At 39.4% G+C, this 24,294-nt stretch overlaps 1 long non-coding RNA gene across 1 annotated transcript in view; it reads right to left on the bottom strand.

Annotated features, from left to right (window-relative positions):
- The window catches only part of LOC113250508 (uncharacterized), a 127,387-nt gene that overhangs the window by 31,554 nt on the left and 71,539 nt on the right, over positions 1-24,294 (bottom strand). The window contains exon 8 of the long non-coding RNA XR_008956464.1: positions 209-11,071. This is a non-coding gene — a long non-coding RNA (uncharacterized LOC113250508). The remainder of the gene's footprint in view (positions 1-208; positions 11,072-24,294) is intronic.

Here is a 24,294-nt window from a genome sequence, read left to right as displayed (position 1 = left end):
GTTTGAATGACTCCTAATAGTAAGGATAAATGCACAGTTATGTTTATTTCGCTCCTTTGAATGAATGAATGAATGAATGAATGAATGAATGTATAGCTGGTAATAGTCACATCTTTAGATGTGGGCAATGAGGCGTGGAGAGGAGAGTGCCTCCCCGAGGCCCCGCAGAGACTCCAAAGAGATGCCTGGAGCCTTCGCACCAACTCACCACAAGATTACATTGCAGCACAGAAGGCCAGCCAGTGCTGGTCTCCGCTTTACCACTCCCTGGCTCGTCCCTCGAAGTCCCTCGAACGGAAGGCAAACAAATGACAAGCACATTAAATTGCACCACAGTTGTGAACTCATGAACAAACAAAACTTGAAGAACTAATCCGTCCCCTGTGACTTACCCATAGTTTGATTTATTTTTTCCTAAGTTTGCATTAGAAAAGAACTTTGCCTCCCTCCTCCTCATACTCTCTGAATAGCATAAGGATTTTTTTTGCGTCATTTCTTTTTCCCTAGATCGTTCCCACTGTGGACTCAGTGTCATTAAAAGTTTCATGTCTTCTCTATAAGCATCATTGAAACTGAGAAAAACCTACAAGTCAGTCCCCTGATAATTAGCTTTCTTATTCTGTTTCCCATCCACACTCACCCTTTTCCTTCTAAAGCTGAGGGTCAATCAACAAAGCAAGAGAACATTGGCTTTTTTACAATGGAGAACATACTGGCTTCACTGGTCCCATTATGTAAACTATTGAAACACTATTTTCCAGAAGCCCTGTGCCTGTGCATCCTCGGGGACTTATTTGACAATTTCGTGAGTAATGGGAGAAAGCAGCAAACACAATAAACCAAGAGGTGAAATAATGAGGATAGAGAAATGGATCTTAGCAGGACCACTGCTCATAGTCCCCCAGCTTAATTTCACATTTCAACATAATATGAACTTCTCAGGCACATGCAAATGACAACCATGGTGACATTAAATCTGCAGCTAATGTTCTATCCTTTACAAATAAGTGTTCGAGAAAGCATTTGTGAGGCACTTAGTCATGCAGGGAAAGGCAGGACTCTTGATAAAATCAGTTTATAAAGTAGTGTCACAGTTGCCTAATTTCTCTTCTCTGATGGAGCTGGGATATTTAGAAAGGCATCTGTAACCCAAAAAATACTGATGTGGCTCGCTGTGAAAGTTGATGGTTAATATCGATCTCTCAAGATTTAACACTGAGGGATTGACATGGGTACCCCTTTGCTGGTATAATCCTAACTGGTAGCACTGTTGATAGGCTGCAGACATGCCATGAGCAATGCTTTAAAGCCAATTTATCCCCCAAATTCATTCAACATCTGTCTGCACACAAGGTGCCTGGCAGGGGCATTCTGTGTACATGGGATAGACACCCCTACTCCGACGACTCAGTCTGGGGAGGAAGACTAGTGATGAGACAAAGCAATTGCAAGGAAATGTATTCGAATAATCCTGTTCACCCCCGACCTACTCTTCCCTGTTCCACAAATTTCAAGAATGTCCAGGTCTTTCATGTGAACCATGTGTCTGGCTATTTGGAGATAGTGGAGTTTATATTTCTGCAGGGAAGAAGACTTTAAAAGCCACTCATCCAGTCCAGAAACACTTAGAGTTCTTTCAGATGGATCACGCTGATGATGGGTGAGGTGGAAGGAAATTTGAGGACCTAAAGTTACCTGCCCCCAAAATGACTTTCACTCAGTTGGCTGACTTCTCAAAAACTCCCAGCAGCAGCATTATTAATGATTTAGGTTAAATCCATGTCCTTCCAGAATCCAGTTAAAATGCAAAACTTTTCAAAAAGGTAGTTCATCCCCTGCTATTAGTCATTAGTACCTTAGTACTCAGTGTCATGACCTATGCAGCAATGAAATTGAAGAACCTCAATCCAGACAACATTAACTGTGCTACTAGCACATGCTAGGTACAGCGTCCAGCTAGGATTAGGAAGATGATACCTGCTCACAAAAGACTGTTTAAACCTGGAGATAAATATAAAAAAGTAATTTCAACATGATCAGGAACCTCACCAAGTCTGGCTTTCTGTGAGTGATGAGGGGGTTGGGGAGATAGAAGTATAGGAGAGTCAAGGAAACTTGTTTTAAAAAACATAAATTGAGGTCAGGGCATTTTAACCACATATGCATACAAATCACCTGGGGATCTTTTTAAAATGATCCCAAAATGCCCATGTGATGGGGCCTGAGTTTCTGCAGTTTTAAGCTCTGAGACGATACACGTGCCGCTGTCCACAGAGGCCACTTTGAGTACAACAGACCCAGGTAGTCCAGCATGGAATCCTGACTCAATAGAAGGAAGGAAGGTCAAGAGTTGGCTGATGAGTTGAAAGAACTAATGTGGGTCATCAAAGAGCACAAGCACAGTAGCAAGAGCGTGAAAGAGCTGGAATGATTGGAGTCTGATTCCTGATGTGACACAATTCCACATAATGTCCAGGCAATAAAGTCTGGGGGGGATTAGTGTTCTGTGCTGGTTAGCATAGCAAGTGAAAGAATCACACTTAGAACAAATATGTGTTTACAATTTTACTGGGGAAATTGCCAAAGATTTGGTGTCTTTACAATCTAAAGAGAGTTACAGGCTTCTGGTAATAGGAGAATCACATGGAAGACCCCTATACCAAAGAATTAACTTGAGTCATCTGGAATCATCAAGGCTTGCAGGAGGAAAAGGAGACCCTCTGCCCTTTGTTTACACTTACAAGCAGCCATAATCTGCCAGCCAACTTTTTGAAGGTGTTTGAAACGCAAAAGCAGGTCTTCACATTCCTTTTTCCATTGTGTGTGTGTGTGTGTGTGTGTGTGTGTGTGTGAGCATGTTCTGAGTAGTAAATATACACTAGAGGCGTTGTTTGCCTTTATTTGCCATCATCTGTCATTTATCATATTTCCTAAATGAGAATTTCATAAAATGATATGCGTCTATAGTGCCTCAGGGGCCATTTATCCAGGGACACTTCAGAGCGAAAGAACAGGGCTGATTCAGGAAGCTTGGAAACGTCATTAGAAATACACATTAGTTTTCAACTCCTAAACTGAAAGGTTGGTACCAGTGAGTATGGTCATATTCTCCTGTTCATATAAGCTTTCTCTGGTGCTTCCTGGGTGTTCTGTACTAGGGACTGATCTAAGTTGAGGTAACTCACATCACCAATGCATTTTCTACCACTTATTATAGAGAATGTTAATTTTATCTTTTACAAGTTCTCACCTGCCCAGGTAAAGTTGAGCTGCATTCACATTCTATTGAAATATACTAAAAAAAAAAAAAAAAAAAGTCTCTATAGGTCTGGCTTTGATGGCCAGAGCCCCTTCAGTTGAATATCTTAATTCAGTTAATGATGTTACCTGGCTGCTTAAGTCAAAAAAGTGAATTAACATTCTCAGATTGTTGGTTCTCAAAATGCAGTGTCCAGACTGCAACATTAAATAACATTACCTGAAACTTGTTGGAAATGCACATGCTAGGGCCCAACCAAGACCTACTAAGTCAGGACCTCTTGTGATGGGACCCAGCCATCTGCTTTAATGGCCCTCAGTGATTGTGATCACAGTCAAGTTTAAGAACCATTAAATTTTAAAACTGGTTAACATTACATGTTTTATAGACATTTAATTTAGAACTTAGAGTTTTCAATTTGCTGTGTTCTTGTTGTTTTTTAACACACACACACACATATTTGTAGGCCCGTGAACTATTCCTAGGCCCAAGGCACTACGTATTTCCTAGTGGACAAAATGATGCCGTCTGGTTTATTACTGCCATAAAGATGTTCGGGGAACAATAGGTACGTTGCAATCATCTTGCTGCTAAGAGAGGACGCACTGTGGATAAAATATTTTCTGAAATAATGTTTAGATATATGTCTTCCCCCACCAGACCCTCTACTTCTTGCAAGAAGGAGCCCTATCCAAGCTCCGGACCCACTGTGCATCTACAGTGTGTAGCACACACAGCTCAGAAAATCTGTGTTTCACACAAAACTGAAATATGGTTTGACCAGCTAAAGAAATGGACTTAGAAACCTTTACTTAGATTTATTACATGCTGATTCGTGATCTTATGTTTAGCTTAGTTCTATTTTCTATTTGTTGAGTACAGCTTTGTTTGGTTTGCTTAATTAGTAACCATCTAGTTAGCAAAACTTGAGCATTACTAAGTTGGTAACAATGGTAGCAAGTTGATAACAATGAAAACAGGTTTTGTCCAGCAGATGTCAGTAGAGCTCAGTTTAATAATGTCAATTGTTCATGAACTTGAAAAATTAATGGAGATGATGAGAGGGAAAATACTTGCAGCCGGAATAGCATTTCTTTGTGGACATTTAAGAAATGGCATCTACATCAAAAACTCCTTACAACAACTCAGACACACTGGAAATGCTGCAAGTATTGACTTCAAAACGTGTGATTCCAAAACAAACATGGCCTTAACGGTAAATTTCTTCCACTTCAAAGTTCCAAATATATTTTGCTGGACATCAGGCTATTGCTATCTAGAGCCAAAATCATAAGAGAGGAGAGGAGAGCAAGACTGTATACATAAGATTTTTCAAATGTGGATTATGATGCTGGTTGAGCCTGTTTTCTGAAGACCAGAACTCTCTTTCACTGCACCAATGATTTGGACTTCTTTCTGGAGAGTAATATTAAACGATACTTTCACACTTTTAGAACTAGAGAGCCCTTTCCAAAGCTTTACATTTAAAAGCACAGGGGGCAAGGTAAAACAGAGCCCAAAGTGCTGTACGTGGGTGTTTTATTGAGGGAAAACTCACTTCGAATTCACCAAACCTCAAGTGTTTTGAAAGAGACTGATGAAGCCATCACACTGGAAATATTATAATTACCATTAGTATCATTAGGCTTTTCCTAGCTCTGAATGTCTAATTTGTTTATACCTAAGAAAGGTCAGATTTTCTGGCAAACCTTAAAAGGCACAACTCTTCTAACAGTGTCCTGGAATCAAGCCCTGTGACCTTTGGCCTCTGACTTTCACCTCCAGGCTCTAGTGTTCCTCTCTATACCACAACCAGACCTTCCTTTCATTGCCTTGAGGACAGATTCCTGAAATCTGACCCAAGACCTCAGAGGTCAGGGTTTGGAGGCTCTCACACTGCCCCAGGGCTAGGGCCGGAGCTGTGCCTAGCCACGCACTGAGAGGCCTTCAGCACCCAGCCGGGCTTCCGCCAGGCCAGGTCCTCGCTAATTGAGTAGCTATTTCCCTTTTATCGGCTTCTTCCCAGCCAGAAGCAAATGCAATGGCTCTTTTGAAGCTCAGTCCCCTCCAAGACAGACAGACAGACAGACACACACACACACACACACACACACACACACACACACACACACTAGCCCAACCTCAGGGCTCTGCCACAGTCTGCTTCATATCCCCCTTTACTGCTCCCACCCACAGTCCCAGCAGGCCTCGCATGACCCTGAGTCCCTGGTGTACCATTCACGATGGATAGGTACTTTTATAAAATCACTTTCCTCTGCGGCAGCCCATTTACTGCACTTTTTAAATTACCATATCTTAATGGGGAGAAAGGAAGTTTATATTCTCAGCAACATTAGAGGATAAAAAAAGACAAGAAGCAACTGACTTTTATTAATAACCTTGCTGGGAAGTGGCAAGGCAACATCTGGGATACTTATTACCCACGTGGCGTGCTGTTCATCTCCACGGGTAAGATTCAACATGACAAGCTCTGTCAAAAGCAAATAGGCTCCATCTAGTTACATTAGAATGATTAGGGTCATTTAGACAGAGGAAGCTTAATTTGTATGGATCCAGAAATTTTATACAAACTGGAATACCTAAGTATTTAATCTTCCCTGAAGCTCAATTTAAAATTGAAAGAGACTATTGCATAGATCTATAACGAGATGAGACATATTAGAAATTAATTTAACTATTCCTGCACTGTGAGCGTGTAGCCCAAGAAATCAAAGAATGTTTCACTCGCAGTTTGTACACAATAATAGAAGAAAATGTTCTGCTACAACTCATTATCTATTCTATTGTTTCATGGACTCTTGAAATGGAAACTTGAGTACCCAGAGTGAACTTGAGTTTTTTGTACTGCTTTTTAAAAACTCTCCTACCCAATTTATGCTACAGAGTCAATGTGAACAAAATTCAATCCTAACTTCTCCTTCTAAAATGAGGGTGCTTAACCTTTCTGGTGTCAAGGACTCTTAACAATCTGTTGCAGGCTATGGATCTCTTCTCAGAATAAAGTTTCAAATATATAAAATAAAATATTTAGGATTTTTTTTCAGTATGTAAATAACATCTTAATTCGTAGGTTACAAAGGAAATCCACTGTATTGAAATACAGATACCAAAGTAGCTTTAAATGTGATGGAGTGGGGCGCCTGGGTGGCACAGCGGTTAAGCATCTGCCTTCGGCTCAGGGCGTGATCCCACCGTTATGGGATCGAGCCCCACATCAGGCTCCTCCGCTGGGAGCCTGCTTCTTCCCCTCCCACTCCCCCTGCTTGTGTTCCCTCTCTCGCTGGCTGTCTCTATTTCTGTCGAATAAATAAAATCTTTAAAAAAAAAATTAAAAAAAATAAATGTGATGGAGTATATGTGCTTCTTTATTAGCACATCTAATAACATCTAGTGCTGTATCTATTATTATTTTGAAGTAATGATGAATAGAAATAACTGCTAGCATGTGAAATAAAAATATGGGTGATTCCCAGCAATGATAAAGTCTCAGGTAGTGCAAATACAGCTGTGTCCATTGCCTACATTAATAATCGAGGAAAATGTTTAATTTCAGTTAAAACCTGGTAAAAATTAGTACGTGATTGTTCTTCATCCATGTTTGTAGACCACCAAATCTATTTAACCACCACCAAGGGTTGGTTAAGAACTCCGGTTCTATGGTTAGGCAGATGTGTAGAATGCCATTAGGACTAAGGGGGGCCACTCGTGACTGGCAAGCAGTGATGGCAAAAACAGAATGCAAAGGGGGTGGCAATTCCTTAGTTACCTAATTAACAGCCTGGCAGATATGAGGGCTGAACTACCCATCTCGATCACAGCAGAATCACCAAATCTTCCCTTCATTTCATGCCATGTTTCCAGACCACATAGGCCCATCCCAGACTTAAGAGAGAACACTGATTATAATTACCTGGTTTAAAGAACTGATCAGAGCCCCAACTCATTTGGCTAATTCTGTATCTTAGTGTACTCTCTTATTTAAAATATCCTTTTCACCTGTGATGTAGCAGTAAGAAGTCTTGAAGTGTTCTCATAAACTCTTTATTACCCTCTTTAATGCAAAGAGTACAATGCCTTCCTTGAAAAGGTCAACAACATTTATTCAGTGCCATCTGATGCCGGATGCCCCAAGGGCTGGGTGCCGGGAGCCAAAGCTGAGTAAAATGTTGGCACTGTCCTGCCTTTAGAAAATTCATCAACTACTGGGTGAATCAAATGAGCAAACGACTAAATCCCATACCGAGTTGTAGTTTTCATGGTCAGTGCTATAAAGTGGTATTGGACCACAGAAGAGAGACATTCCTCCTGAGGCCGGAGGAAAATGAAGACTGCGGAAGGGGAGTTAGGATAGTTGTCTGCAACCTGCACAGAAATGGTGACAAGGAGGAATGGGAAGGCCATTCAGGGGGATTAGTCTATTCTGGGGTCTCGCAGACTTGTGTAAAGGGAAGGCACTTTTGAGGAAAGGGTGGAGAGAAGTGGGGGATAAAGTCATCAGTGCAAAGACATAACGGTGACAGGGTCTTAGGGTTCTTGTTAAGCGGTTTGGACTTTATCTTGCTGGCTGGTGTTAGCTGAACCAGCATCATCAGCATCGCTTGGGAGCCTGTTGGAGATACACATCCTCCGACCCCATCCCAGACCTATTGACTCTGAAATCGGAGGGTAGAACCTACTCATCTGCGTTTAACAAACCCTCCAGCCAATTCTGATTTACACTGAAGTTTGAGAACCACTGCTGTCAACATTAGGGAATCATATCACTAAAGATAGGTTCAAAAAATGCAAAAACGTAGGGGAAAAAAAGCAATCCTCCTCATGGTAGCCGTTTCACAATCTAAACAAATGTTGAATCATTGTGTTTTACATCTAAAACTAATATATATCAATTGTACCTCAATTAAAAAAAAAGAAGAACAGTATTACTGTCAAAAGGAATAAAGTTTCAGTTATAGAAGATGAAAAAAAAAAGCAATCCTCCTCTATCATCAGCAGAGTAAATGATACGGCTAGATTTGCAAATGGAAAGGTTACTTATTTATTCACATGGAAGATGAATTGGAAGAAAGAAATGGCTAGGGGCAGGAAGGCCATTCGGAGGCTGTACAATGTCCCAGGGAAGCCCAGGAAAGATCAGAACCCAAGAAGTGGCAGTCAAGATGAACAGAGGAAATAGCCTTGTGATGATTGATAGGTGGGGGCCAGGTGGACATGGGGATGAGGGGAGGAAAATGTCAATGGTGACCTATTTCTTTAGCAACTGCCTTGAAAGCCTTGCTTGGAAGTCCTCATAGTGCACCTGGCCTTTGATAGTGTGGCCAGAACTCACCTGTTGGGTTCTTTTACCATTGAAGTTTAAAAAGGAACATATAGTCCTACTGTCAGTGATGGACCATGCATGTAGTTGAGTTGTTTTAGGAAAGAACCTGTCCAAGACCCAAGATTTTAGAAAAAAAAGAAGAACACACGACTCAAAAAGATCTGATATTGGATTTCTTATAGAAGTGACTGATTCTAGGACTGGAGAAGGGGAAATAGAAGATGAGCCTGGAACATCTTGTGGTGCCACAAAATAAAGAAATACTCAAAGGTGGAGGGAACACGGAAATGACAAAGGAGCCAGTCTAAGAAGCTCCTAAGGGCCAATGAAAAACAATTTAGCAAGAAATAAATGATAGTATCAGATCATAGCCCAGATCACTTCTGCAATATTCTTGCAAAAAATACATAACCTCAACCTAATCATGAGAAAACATCAGACAACTAACATATTGAGAAACATTCTACAAAATGCCTGAGCAGAACTCTTCAGAAGTGCCAAGGTTATGAAAGAGCCTGAAGGACTGTCACAAATAAGGAGAGGGCAAGGAGATGGGACAATTCAGCGCCATGTGGGAGCCGGAAATGGATCCTAAAACAGAATAAACCAGTGGTGAAAAACTGGTGACATCTAAACGAAGTCTGCAATGTAGTTAATAGTATTATAAGAATTTCCTGATGTCAGTAACTATACATTGTAAGGTGTTAACATGAAGGGAAGGTAGGTGAAGAATACAAGGGCATTCTATATACTATTTTTGTAATCTTTCTGGAAGTCTAAGTTTATTTCAAAATTAAATTTTAAATAAAATAAATAACGATCATCGTCTGAATCCTTTTGCTGGCCTGTGGAACATTTTCAAGTAAATGAACACTACCAGGAAGCTCTTTTTGGGGGGAGTTCTAATGGCTACAATCCACTGCAATTTTCTTGAGCCTGGGAACCCTATCTTGTGTGTCTCGATTCCCTCAAGAACCTAAGGAACTTAGGAACAGATTTACCCTGGAGTTTCATGATGCTTAAACTTTGAAGATGTTTACTTGCATAGGCTCCATTGAGCACTAGGAGTTGCTGGGAGCTGCAGAATGTTCTATCTAGGTAAGGAACTCAGATGCATTTCTATGTAAGCAATTCTGGTAAACTAACTAAAGAAAGCTCAAAAGAAAGGAACTAAGTCTGTAAGCCTCAGTACCTCCTTATGATTGCTTTTCTCATTCCAAATAAACACTCACTTTTGCATCTAGGGTTCTATTTGTAATTGCCTTTTTGTAAAAAGGGTCTCCCAAATCATGTAAGATTCAGTACCGACAAACCTGGGTACACGTCTGTACCTAGCACAGGTACTCAATAAACATTTCAATTAAATTATTAGAAAAACTCATCTCCACTTCTGTAAAATAGAATTAATGATATCGATCAGTCACCTAACAACCGAGTTGGAAAGGGCTAATATTGGGAAGATTTTTATATAAAAATTCTCTCTACAGCACCTTTAATCTTTTTAAAGCTACTTTGACATTTATACTCATAGCATTTACATGTTAGCACTTTCAAAATCCTAAGAGATCCTCAAACATTTCCTATTGTAAATGAGTGAACAGTCCATGCCAGAGATGGTTAAGTAATTCAAGGACACACAGCCAGCAGCAGATTGATGGAGGGAAGAGGGAAGGGGGCAGGCTCAGGCCTACTGATTTGGGGGCAGGTCGGGGCAGGGTTGGCGGGATTTCTATACACTGCCCTAAAACAAAGTCTCCTATTTTTTTTTCTTACAGGTAACTACAACAAAAGATAGTTTTGCTCCTTTTTGTAACTTCTACGACTTTAGAAGGCAATGAACTACTGTATTCAGCAAGCCTTGTACACATTTACAAGCTCTACTCAAAACTCTGAAGTCTAAGTAACCATGTGCCTGTACTAAAAGAATAAAGCAGAGGAATACAGGGCAAGAGTTGGGGTTGGCCTGGGATGGGGTCAGAAGACTGTCTCTTAGGAGCGGGGAAGTCTCTTCCAGGCAGTATGTGCTCTTGGGAACACTTGATGCCTAGACTTTTGCAGTGACTGCAGTCGGTCACCGTTTCATAGTGACTCCAGGCTGAAACCAAATCCCCTATTAGTTCATCCCTCCTCAGTCTGGAGCCAAGCCTAGAAATAGTCGCTGCTCCATAATGACATTTGGGATGGGAGCAAATGTTCTACGCCGTGGCGCCTGTTGGCTCTAATCAGATAAATTAAGGAGTTGAGCATGTTTCCACCATTTGGTTTAGTTTTATTTTAGTCCCCAAGTCCCTTTGCTCCCATTTTAAGGCCTGGCACTGTCTCACTGGTGAAGCCCATGCTGCCTTATCCCTGAGAGAAGCTTCCTTAAGTAGGAGCACCGCATGCCATACCCGTCCTGCAAACCAGTGTCCAGCTGTTCCGCAACATCACGGAGCCCGTCTCCTCGTTCTGACGGGCTTAAAGTCCTCTCCCTGCAAAAATAAACGAATGAAGTCTTCCTGAGAGAGCACACTAGGTGATTTTTTTAGAGTTAAAAGGGTGTTTTTCAAGATCAGGATTAAAAACGGGGCAAACAGACTCTGTGTATAGAGACAGCCTGAGGTGTAGAGTTAGAGAATAATACTCAATTTCATCTTTGAAGAGACCTAGTACTCAAATCACAACTTTTCTTCCACTGCAGTAATAGTTGAATCATAACCTTGTTGATATTCGACTGTTTTTTGACCTACAAAACTGCAGTTTCATAGGGTTCACATAAATATTTATTTATGTCTCCAGGTAATTGGTTCAGCTCTCTTTTTACTCCTCTGTGTAGATATTCTTGGAATTCCGAACAACAAAAGAAATTCTATAGCCACAATAACGCAAATGGCACTGTTCCGGGTCACTAGGACTCTTCTCCTATAGTTAGAGTGACACGAAGCAGCTCCTCTTCGCAAGTTCATATATTACCCACAAAAAATACACACAACATATAGGCAAATGAATAAGGAGTAAGAGAAGGCAATGCCAGTTGGTGTTAGCTTTACCCTCCCCCCTCCCTATCTGCCTAACTAGCTGTAAACTGCAAATGAGTGCTATTGGCCAGAAAATCCAGGCCAGTCAAGGTATTTCACCCATGATTCTTCTGTGTCCATCTTTTATTGTGTAGATGAGAAGTTTGCATTGGAATAGCACTTACGTTTCTGGCAGAAGACTTGAATCCTGGTTCCTACGCTGATAAGTTGGGTGATTTAGGGCAAATTACTTAATATTTCTGGGACTTTGCATTCCCTAAGGGTAAAATGGAGACCGCGATCCTGCTCTGCTTTACAGAGTGGTTGTGAGGGTTCCACAGGGTAACACACAGAAAGTACCAAAAGCATCTAGCAAGACACCTGGCTCCCAGGCTCCTAGTGAGTGCTCAATAAATGATGCTTGCTTTTCCTTTCTTTCTTTCGTTCTTTCTTTCTTTCTTTCTTTCTTTCTTTCTTTCTTTGTTTTTGTTTTTGTTTTTTTGTCAGCAGGGTGTTAAAAGTTGCAACTGGTTGCTTATCACTTCTGGCAGGAGGGAGGAGGAAGAAGGGCTGGGCAGTGCTTTTCTTCCAGGGTTATCCCACTACCTTGCGGTTTGCTCCTTTACCCCACTACCTTTCCTACTTTCCTTGGAGTCTCAGCAAGAAATCGCCAACCCCTGCTGCTAGAGCAGTTTCCTGAGCCTTTGCATTCAAAGGATTTGAGACCGAATATAAAATGTGACAACAAATGAAGAGGATAATTTGAGTATTACCTTTACCTGGAAATCATCAAATGGCTTCAACAAGGCATAAGGTGACCTCCTGAGATGTGGCGAGTGTTCTACACCTTGATTTAAGCGGTAGTAAAAATTCATTTTGTACTTTATATAAGTTACACCTCAATAAAAAATAAAATTAGAAAAATAACTTTTCTTATTACAAACCTATCTTCTCCCTTTTTGATTACTGAAGAAATGGATTTGTTTTAGAAACTCTAGATTCGAAGTCTTGTCGCTGTTAATTAACAAAGTTAATATTTTTAAATGAATTGGAACACAGATTTCAAAGATTAATAAAGACTTCATTGGGATGAAAATGGGGCAGGCCCCAGGAAAACAGTACTTCTCAGCTCTTCTATTTAGATATAAAAGTATCTAATAAAGAAAATGGGAATTTTGGAGGTGAACACAGTGGATAAAGGAATTACACCGTGCTGGTCAGTTTCACCCAGGACTCTCACCACCCCCTGTCCACTATAAAGGCAGACATTCACTTTTCATCCGTAGGACTTAGCACAGTGGCAGGCATATCTAGGTCTCAAGAAGTTGGATGACCACACATCTCAGGAGTGTCCTGATATGTGCCTATTGTTTCTGGCTTAATTATTAATCATGCCCTTTTCACTATCAAAAACGTCTCAGTTTGGAAAATAAGCTATAGAGCCATCCCATCAAAAAGAGTCAGTGTTTGTTGAGCCTTATTTTTATCAGTACTCTTCTTGGTATTGCAAAGTGACCTAAGCCAATTTGATCTTCACAGTCATTTGATCCTTTTGGCAGATACTAGTAGCCTCTAACAGTAAGAGCCATGTCTCCTTGAAACCTGGCTGTCATGTTGGCATATTATCCAGAAAAGGAAATCAGAAGACAGAATTCTGTCATTGCTACAAACATCAATTGGCCAGCAGTCACAAAAGCATCTATCCAGGCATACAGCCTGTTCTGGGAAGCCCTGTGAAGTCCAGCTCGTTGTCCATCGGGCACTGGAATGAGCATCTTGCACAAAATGGTGACCCAAGGCAGAGATGATGGTGCTCTAATGGCAGGATCAGCAGCTTTCTGGTCAGGGAAGTCAGCTGAATTCCTGGTTAAGTTGTGGGGACCAGAAACAAATGAGTCCTGGGAATAGACCACCCTTCAAAGGATATTTTTTATTTCTCCATATTTATAAATCCTTTTGTAAAGGTACCTGTTCTATGTTTCTAGCCGATCCATACATCTTTAACATCACTCAATTCACCATTGAAAAAGCATTTCTAACATCCTTCATGCTAGATAATGAACTCTCTAATGTAGGTTCAGAGAGCAACATTGAAGTACTTATTGTCTCTGGAGTACAGATTCCAGAAGAGGGTTTTTCAAACACTGAAGAAACAATGATGTGCTCCTCCTCTTTGGGTATATACTACATTAAACCACATACATATATAACATACTTCTCATGTTTTAAAGTATTCAAGTATTTAGAATTAAATTACAGGGGCACTTGGGTGGCTCAGTTGGTTAAGCATCCAACTCTTAATCTCAGCTCAGGTCTTAATCTCAGGGTCGTGAGTTCAAACCCCACACTGGGCTCCACACTGGGCGTGGAGCCTACTTTAAAAAATAAATAAATAAATAAATAAATAAATAAATAAATAAATAAGAACCTCATCGTTGAATTAAATTACAGACAATATACTTGATACGTGTCCTGCATTACATATTGAAATAGCAATAAAACTGACCCTCAAAGGGTCAACACTGACCTCCCACTCTCCTGTCCTCTACTCTTCTCCAGGAGCGGAAGCTCAGAGTTACAAGCCTCGGGCAAAATGGAATCTTAAGAAACATACATGAACTCTTGTGTAAGTCATAAAGATATAATGGAAAGGGACTATGGCAAACACTTTCTAGAACTCTGTTCCTCTTAGGATTCTCCCTTACATGGTGTTCTCTCTATGATTCTCCCCTCTCTCCCTTGCAGCCATTTGGTGTGGTAAGTGGGGACACAGACATATCTCCCACTTCCTTTTGGATGTCAGACAGAATCTGAATAGAACCAGAGGAAGGGAAACAGAGGGTCAGGCCAGTTCTTTCTGGGGGAATTAAGGATGCCTCTCTGTTTTTCTCTGTACTTTTCCTGACCTCCTTCTCTAGAAATTAAAAATAAACTCAGAAGCCTTATAAAGACCTTCGGAAAAGAGAAATAGGAGCAGGTCCTCTTCAACTGCATTAAATCTAGACCTTAAGGTAAAAGAGGAAAACGAGACACCAAAATTCACATAGACCTGAGAAAGGAAAGTAAGGTAAAAGGCCAGGAGGGGTTCAGAGTCAGATGTCTGGAGCATAAGAAGTTGTACATATGTCTGGAGAATTCTTCAGAATTCTAGCAAGGATGGCCACACAGAGGTTGGCAAATTCAAGTTTGCACCTATAACCTAGTGTTGCACCACACACACTCTAGACACTCATTCCTGTCAATGAGTAATCATTCTTGTCATTTAAAATTTGAGCAAGAGTTACGACGAAGAAGAGAGAAAAAAATCTAAGTTGGTATAACTGCTGATAAAACTCACACTCAAACTTGTCAGGGCAAGTACAGAATAGTACAATTCCTACAATTATATCACCACTGAATTTGTTAAAACAATGATTAGATGGGTAATACCAGATTCCAGCAGATATTCCTCTAATCATGCATTAATAGCCTCCACACTCAAGTGTACTTAAGAACTAAAAGCACTATATTTTCGAGCCATCTCAATTTCTAGTAGGAAAGTCTTCCTGATTCCAGATGTCATTGCGATGAGCATTCCCCAGAATCAGCTGTCTTGCACTGTTCCCTCCATTCATTTTATTCTGCGCTGCTTAGGAAAAAAGAATATCTCTGAGAACAGAGAATAGGCTCAGAAAGAGAGTTCAGAAATATTCTGCTGGCGTTCATTTTAATACCATAGCTGAAGCCTTGTTCCTTTTCCCTTTGAATCTCTCACACAATCAACAAGATGCATTTAGAACTAATTATACAAATACCACTTTAAGCCCCATTGTATTCTCCAATAGCCTTCAATTAAGTGCAATGGCACTATATTTGAAAGACAGCTTTGCACTGCCTCAGAAGCTCCAATTGGAAAGAGAAAGCGCATGTCCAGAGATTCCATGCTACATGTTAAATATTAATGCTTTCAAAGAGAACTCTGCAAACATTTGCCATTGCATTTAGTAATTAAAAGCACATTCTGGGTATTTTAGAAATATTTGAGTGATTGCAGGTGCATATTGATTCTTATTACAAGTTATCTACATTGATTAGCAATATTTTGCTAAATAAAATTTATTTCAATAAAAATAGTGCAACTTTTGGATAGAGAATCACTATAAAATTAATTAAGGAAACACTAAGAATTTTTCCTCAGAAACCTATCAACAAGGGAAGTGGCAATGATGAATGGAGCCATTTCTCATGAGCCAGCATTTTCTCCATGTAGGAAAATCCAGGACAGTATAGCTTTCTGCCCCTACTTTAATTGGAACTCATGTATTATTTATTCAACAAATATTTACTAAGCACTGCTGCTGGGTCTATCCAAGTCTAACACCCACAATTCAGTTTGATGATGACTTCAGGCATTTCCTGAGTATATGAATGACCCTTACTACCTCTGAGGGAAACTGAGTCATGCCAAAACCATGACATTTTGAGTAAATTCTGCAGCTAAGGAAAAAAAAGTAGGAGGGAAGCAAGGCCAGTCACTGTTTATCACAGGCAGAGGGGGAGCCAAAGAGAAGACAAAATGGATTTTCTCTTGTCCCTGCATTCTCAGGAAAATCTTCTCACTCAGAAGATGAAACAGAGATGAGAAGGGGATGGAACAGTAACTGTGGGAAGAATCCCAGTCTTGCCTGAATCTCCATATTGATCCAGGAGTCAAACTAAAGGGGGATCCACGAACTTCCTAATACCCACGTGCAGATGCTCTGTGGGGAGGTGAAGTTGCTAGAAATCTTGTTTTTAAATTTTCATTCGAGGATATGAGCCATCCAAATCAGAATAAAGAACTTGAGGAAGAGGAAGATATAAAATTTAAAATTTGAGAATTATGCAAATAATTATTGCCAATATTTAAGAAACAGTTTTTGAAGAGACGCATAATGAAAAACATAATGATCTGAATCCAAAATTCCAGATTACATCACCAAATTCTATGAAATGGGAGGGAGAAGGTAAATGTGTACTTAAGTGTTCAGCTTTCTCAAGGAGAAGCCAGTAGACACTGCTTAATTGTTGAAGTTCATAGTGAAACATATTTGTAACTACCAAATTTATCCAACGATAGGTGTAAAACTTCTAAGTAACTAGCAAAAAGTTAAATGAAGTAAATGTGATCAATTCTCAAAGACAGAAAGGTCTCTGTATGTTAGATTCATTTTTTATAAAATTATAGCAAGAGGAGATATACAGTGGCTACTAGTGGTACTAATCTCCCATCTTTAATGGGGTTTTATTGGAAACACTTAGCACTACCAGAAAGTACTACAAGGTTGGCTTCTAGAATATTTTACAATCATGTCACTTAGCATAGGCATGTTCCGTGAATATTAATAGCCTGATTCCAAGTTGTTCATCAGCAGTGACCTTCAAGCATGCTATGTACTCTTTGCAAAGCTTGAAGTTCGAGAAAGAGATCTTATAGCCGAGAGTCTCATTTCCTCTTTACAATATATAAATGAGGAAACTGGAGGGAATAAGGAGGTGCTTGGTCTGTTCTATGGATCATATATTTAGTACTAATGGTGTTTTAATTTAATAATAATAATCAACACACTTGAATATATTTCTCCAAAATGGCATCACTGGAAAAATTACCCTTCTGTATAGCATGGTTTTTATACAATTGTAGTGATTGGCCCTTGAGATTTTAGTAGAGGCACAGAGAAATAGATCAAAGGAGCACAGCAGAAATTCAAGGAGCAAATTCTCAGATATATGGACACATTCGTTTCTTGGAAGTGTTATTACAAATCAGTAGGGGAAAAAATTCATTGTTCAATATTTAGTCTTGAGACAATTTATTATTTATTTGTAAAAAAAATCCCTATTTTATATCATATTCAAAAATATAGAAATTAAGAAGAAAAGACAGGAAAATATCTTTATTTTATTTTATTTTAAGATTTTTATTTATTTATTTGACAGAGAGAGAGACAGCCAGCGAGACAGGAAACAGAAGCAGGTGGAGTGGGAGAGGAAGCAGCAGGCTTCCCAGCGGAGCAGGGAGCCCGATGCGGGACTCAATCCCAGGACTCTGGGACCACGCCCTGAGCCGGAAGGCAGATGCTTAACGACTGAGCCACCCAGGCGCCCCAGGAAAATATCTTTAAAGAACTTGGCTTTGGGGAAATTTCTTAAAAATAATTTCTTAAACAAAGTACAAACCATAAAAGAAAAGATTAATAAATTTGACAACTTTAAAATTAAAAACTCAGATACAACAACCCACGAATGGAAAGATATACCACAGACTTAGAGAAGATATTTACGAGCCATATAAAAACTATTTATATTCAGAATACATAAAGAGCTCTGACAAAAAGTTAGAAAAAGACAAAAAAACCCAGTCATAAAATGGACAAAGACTACATACAGGCAATTCACAAAAGGTAAATCTGAATGGCCAATAAACATATTACTATCAATGCTCAACTTCATTAATAATTAAAATGCTAATTAAAATTAGAAGATATTTATTTATACCCATTTAGACTGACATGCATTTCCAAAGCCTGACTTTTTCAGTTTGGGGTAAGAAATTGCAACATCAAGAACTCTCATCCATGACAAGAAGGTACAATTGAGGTCCATCTCTGGAGATCAATCCAACAATATCTAGCAACGCTGAAGATGCCTGTACCCTATGGACTAGCAAGTCTGTTCTAGATACCTTAAAGAAACTCTTACAGGTATGGAAGGACATATATACAGGAATAATCATTTCAGTATGAACAGGAGAATGGATAAATAAATTACGGTATATCTGCGCAGTCAAATTATACAGTCATGAGAAGTGAACAAATTAGAGTAGCATGGACTAATATGAATAAATCTCGAACACAAGGCTGAACATATACAGCAAAATGTAGAAGTATATAGTTTATTATGAGTCCCTATATTTTTATACGCATGAAATACTTTATAATTTTATAGGTAAAAAAAGAACAAAAATTTTCACTAAGAGTACAGGAAGCAAGCAATTGGGACCCCTCTTAGGAGTGCCCCACAGTAGCTATTTGAAGCTCGAGGTTGACTCAAAGTTCGGGATGGGTCTTACATTAACAAAAACTTCCTGAGAGGGAATTTATATTCCATGTGGTTATGTTTTTAAATACAAAACAAAACAGGGGCGCCTGGGTGGCTCAGTCGGTTAAGCATTGGCCTTCAGCTCCGGTCATGATCCCAAGTGCTGGGATCGAGTCCCACATTGGGCTCCCTGGTCAGCAGGGGAGCCTGCTTCTCCCTCTGCCCCTCCCGCATCTCATACTCTCTCTCTTTCTCTCTCTCTCTGACAAATAAATAAAATCTTTAAACAACAACAACAACAACAAAAAAAAAACCCAAAACAGAACTGCAATCTCTTCTCCCAAATACGTTGGGGTCCGGTAGCATTAAAAGCATACAAGTGATGAAAGGATCTCTATCACCTTCCTTTAAATGTGCAAAATAACCCTGCACATTGAATCATGGCACTTACTGGCACAAGTAACCTGGTAGAGGCTGCATCTGGAAGTGCTAGAGAAAAAGCAAGAGGAAGGTAAAGAAGATAATCAGCTGGACTAATTGGAGAAGCCTAACTGTACAGAAGTAGAGCTACAAGATTTAGCAAATAAAAATGCAGGATTCTTAGTTAAGGTTGAATTTCAGATAAACAAATAATTTTCTACTATAAGTGTATCCTAACATAAAGGTACTGTCCTAACTCAGAAATTCACTCTAGGCATGGCAATTTCTCTTAGGAAATAATGTGAAATAGGGAAAACGAGAGAAAGAAAAACCAGGATTTGGATGTCTAACAGATCTGAATTTGCACTGCAGCTCTCTAGCTGTGTAACTCCAAGCCAAATGCCTAACTTCTCTGAGCTCCATTTACTCATTTCTTAAAGGAGGATAATAATATTTATCTTACAAGAGTAACTGAAATAGCATTGTGAGAACCTACCTGGCTCACAGTAGTTACTCAATAAATAACTTTTAAAATCCAATTGAGCAATTATTAAATGCTTACTAGGATAGTCCCTTTACCCGGCTTTGGGGCTATAAAGATGAATAAGAAATGATCTCTTGTTCCAAAAGAGCTCAGTTTTTTTGGTGGAAGATATTTACAAACCAGAGAAGCAAACAATCACAACACAACATGTTATGTTCTGTACCTGAACAGTGTGCAAACGATTTCTCCTTGTTCACTCGTCAAAATCCAACCCTACCTTTGAGGCCTAATGCAAAATGTACTTCTCAAAGTGTCACTCATTCTCCTGGGTCACAATTAGTCTCTCCCTCCTCTATCCTACCAAGCAAGTTCACTTCGATCACTGTTATGGAACCTAAACTTAATGGCTTTAGACTGTAATCACTCCCCCTTCCTGTCACTTGTGCTAGATCACGGGCTGAAACACAGTTTATTAATTTTTATGTCACACCTTCATATAGCATATGGTATGTGTTCAGTAAATGCTTAGGTTGCCTTTCCAAATGGAACTAAGCTACTATTTCTACGAATGCAAATAAACAGTCAGGTAACAAAATCCTTTCTCAGGCAATTGCCTTAGGTTTTGAATCCAACTGACACTTGAAAATTTGACACACATTTTTTTGTATTAAGTGACCCAGAATGAGCAATACGACACACTCCAGGGTAGATGAAAAGATAAGGAGTATGTATTGTGAACAAAAATAAAGTTGTGGAGCAATATATAAAACACAATATTTTTTTATTTTAAAAATGCCACTATTATATATGTGTTAGGTTATACATAGAAAAAAAAAACTTGAAAAATATATGCTAGACTATTATTGCTGGGATTAGAATTATGGAAAATTTACCTTTTCTAAATTACGGAATTCTGCAGTACTTAAATATTTTACAATGAGCAGTTGTTAGTCTGCTAAGCAGAAAAAAATAACTAAAAAAATAAATTAACTCAAGGACTTCTGTCATTGAATCTTTTGCCCATTTTTGTTTTCATGTCAAAAATTTTGCTTTTGGTTAGAATACAAAATAAGACTTTTCCTGAAATAAATGAGTGGCAGTAACTCTATTTTTAAAGCGAAAAACCAAATGCATCCCCTGCCTTCCGTCCCTTCTGTATTAGAGACCCAAAAGAAACAGCAACCTTGGATCACGACACCAGGTCTCATAAAAGGCAAAAATAGACAAAATTATTTCCCACTTTTTTCCCTGTCCTCATTAGCCTGACATACTTAGGCGCTTCATTTCTTTGGTCCGATCCTCTTCACGTTAGCTGGAAAAAAATCTTTAATGCTGCACATAAGGAGCCAAGTGGAAGCCAGTCAAGTGCAGTATTGATTTAGCAAAGGGATAAGGGAAGCAGGCACTTCGATATTTCCCTGCCTCCCCTGGGAAGGTTAAGGAGAACTTAATTCAACCTGAAGTGGTGTAAATATCCCGAGATGAAGCCCCGTTAACAGAACTGATGTAGGGCAGCTAACGGCTGTCTCCAAGCGAAGGCACATCGTCTGTGAACAAGTTCACGGCGGTTCGGGGCACAGGGCAGAGGCGCGAGTATGAGGGAGTGGAAAATGGAACATGCTTCCTGGGCCGGTGAGGAAATTAAAAATTGCCCCAGAACTATCACTCATCAAGTGTTCTCTTCAATACTTAAGGTACTGCTGAGAAAGTAAAAAAGGAAGCATATCTCAACTTGAAATGTCCTTGAATGTTCATGTTTAATTTTATTTTGGGAACCTCTTGATCTTGGGACAGCTGTGAAGAAAGAGCTTTCCTTTTCTAGCTTCCCAGGAGGCAACTAAATGACGAGTGAACTCAAACCAGAACGGAGATGAGCAGCAATCTCCATTCCTGTTTAGGACCAGGGAGAATCAACATCACAGAGCTGCAGTTCCTGTCTACAGAAAATGCCAGGGGAATAAACAGAAGACAGATAGGAAACTTGCAACCCCTTTACTTCAGAAGTGTTGGAGACTTGCTGGGCGATTTACTTCTCCCACGCACGCGTCTTTCACTGAGTATTCCCTCAACACGGCCTTCTCTTAGTCATTGATTCAACCTTTTTTTTTTTTTCATGAATATGTATTAGATGCTCACTGTGTCCAAAGCACTGCTCAGTACTCAGGACACCGTTTCTCAGGTGCTTCCCATCCAGGAATACCGTGAAGAGGCTTCTGCTTCTACTCACGGGTGAGGAAAAAATGGACATTACTCCTCTCCTCCCTTGCGTTCTGGCTGCCGGCTGCCCTTACTGTCTGCATCAGAGCCGGCTTGGGATAGAATTAGTCTTTGATTAGTTACCTTTAATCCGCATAAACTGATTCAACAGAGGTTAGGACTATACGTGAGTTAGGGCTCAGTAAATTCCAACATACTTTCAGGTTCTCTCATACAGAAAAATAAATAAATAAACAATTTAAGGCAGTGGTTCATAAACTTCGCTGTATGTTAGAATCCCCTGGAAGTTTCTTTAAAATCCTGACGCTCAGGCTGCATCCACACTACATAAATCAGAATCTCTGGGAAGGAGACCAAGCATCAGCGGGTGTTTTGGGTTGTCTTGGTTTGTTTTACAAGTCCTCAAGAGATTCCAGTGTGCAGCCAACGTTGAGAACCAAAGATTTAATGAAACTTGGGACAACTATGTCTTTGCATCTGGGATTTATTTTTCCTTATTCCCTAGGTTTTTGTTTGACTGATATATTTCTGATGGCTAGGATGCTGGAAATTTCACTCTGTGTCTATTGGGGTGTCATTTTCTAAGGATCACAGATAATTCAGATATAATTATTAGAACTCACACGGGTACAGCCACTCCATGCTAGCAAGTGCCAAGCTTCAAGACCTGTGTTTCTCCAACTAAGGGAAGATGCTCAGACACTGCATGAGAGAAATTCCAAAGCATTTATAGAAATGTAATCTGTGAACCGCCTACGCACTTGCCTAGGGATAAGACTGTAGCAACTACCCCAGGTACAGAAAGAAGCTAGCCACTTTCAGTCACCCTTCCTTCACCTCTTCCCCTCTTCCTTTTCCTGAACTCTCTTGCAACACTAAAAAGGCAAACTGAAAGAGCGGAAGAGCAAATAATTGTTGAGTGCTATATTTTAAAGATTATTTAGAATATGTGGGGGAAGCAGTTTAAAAATCCTTAAAAGTCTAATTCTCCCTTTTATGAACCTAGATTTATTTCTTAGGGTCTTTACTTTTAAAAGTCAAATTTTTATACCTAAGTCAGACATTACAGCCAAACAATACACATCAGGCCAAAAATGACCTAATGTAACCAGCTCACTTATATGAAAGTGAAGGAGGGGTACATTTGGTTTTATACAAAATAAGCACCTGGATAAAAGGTGAGGTCAACGTTGGAAGCAGCAAAGGTCGATATAAAAAATATAGAAACCCCAGTAAAAAATATCACATAAAATGGTGTTTGCACACAAGTTGAGTGTTGTTAGAACTCTATCCTGATTTTTACCGTCAAGTAACAAAGCTTATAGTTCTCAGATGATTTTAGCACTTCATTCGGATTTTTAATTATGAGATATTCTACAAAGTATAAATAATAAAACTCATACATTCATCATCTCACACAAGAAATCACACATTACAACTGTAATGATATCCCTTTATCTACCTACACCAGATCCAATTCCTCCTCTCTCCTTCTTACAAAGAAAATTTCTCTCTTAAATTTGGGGTTTGTCACTTTCATTAATACTGTACTTTTATTCTGTTTAGGCCACAAAAATATGTAACACTGTTTTGCACATTGAGGCCACACGAATGAAATCACATGCTATGCACAGCTTCTACAACCTGCTTTTTATCTTTCCCTGTAATGTTTGTGAGACTCATCCATGTTGACATACGGACTATTTTATTCATTTTTGCTTCTAGAGAGTATACCATTGGATGAATTATATCAGTATTTCATATTTTTAATGGCTTGTGTTGTCATCCATTTGTGTTTTTACCTTTTCGACTTTCCAAATCTTTCACTATACCAATGCTCAGTGCACATTTTCATGCTATGTGGTTGAGTATTCCTAATATATGTACCCAGGACTGGCATTGCTGGGCAATAGGATATATACAACTCCAACTCCACTAGATATTGGTAAATCGATCTACAAAGTAGTTATCTCATAAATGCATAGTAAATGGGAAATTCTCTTTAGCAAAGCCTAACTACCAAATCACTTAAATAAGAATCACAATGAATGGTATTCTCATGATATAAAGTGTCGCTTGATGCCCCATTGCTAAAGTTGGATCTTACAGTCTCTGACCCTGTTAAGGAAAGGCTGGAGTGTGGCTATTTTAAAAAACCCAAGAGCATTTTACAAATAAGTAGGATATAAATTTAAAGTAGCTGTGTCCATAGGAATAACATTTATAGAACAGTTTTTGGTGATGAATTATGACTAAGGCAAATAGGTACAGAATCAGAAATACCCCTTCTGTGTATTGGGCATTACATGTAATAATTGGAATAAACTCTACCAAATGCAAATACTTTTTTTTTTTTTAACCCAGAGAAAAGAAAGGGATAAAACCACCCATGAGTGAAAGTGAAAGAATTGTCTGGTTTGTGTTGAGCGGGTTTCGAGTCTGATAGGCATCTACTCAGACGATGAAAGTTAAAAGTTAATAGCATATTTAATTCTTTTTGATTAAAATTGGTGTGTAT

Source organism: Ursus arctos, unplaced genomic scaffold (genome assembly GCF_023065955.2).
Source record: "Ursus arctos isolate Adak ecotype North America unplaced genomic scaffold, UrsArc2.0 scaffold_1, whole genome shotgun sequence".
NCBI classification, from domain to species: Eukaryota; Metazoa; Chordata; class Mammalia; order Carnivora; family Ursidae; genus Ursus; species Ursus arctos.
The sequence above is the reverse complement of the archived record's forward strand: the minus strand, read 5'-3'. Positions and strand labels throughout refer to the sequence as shown.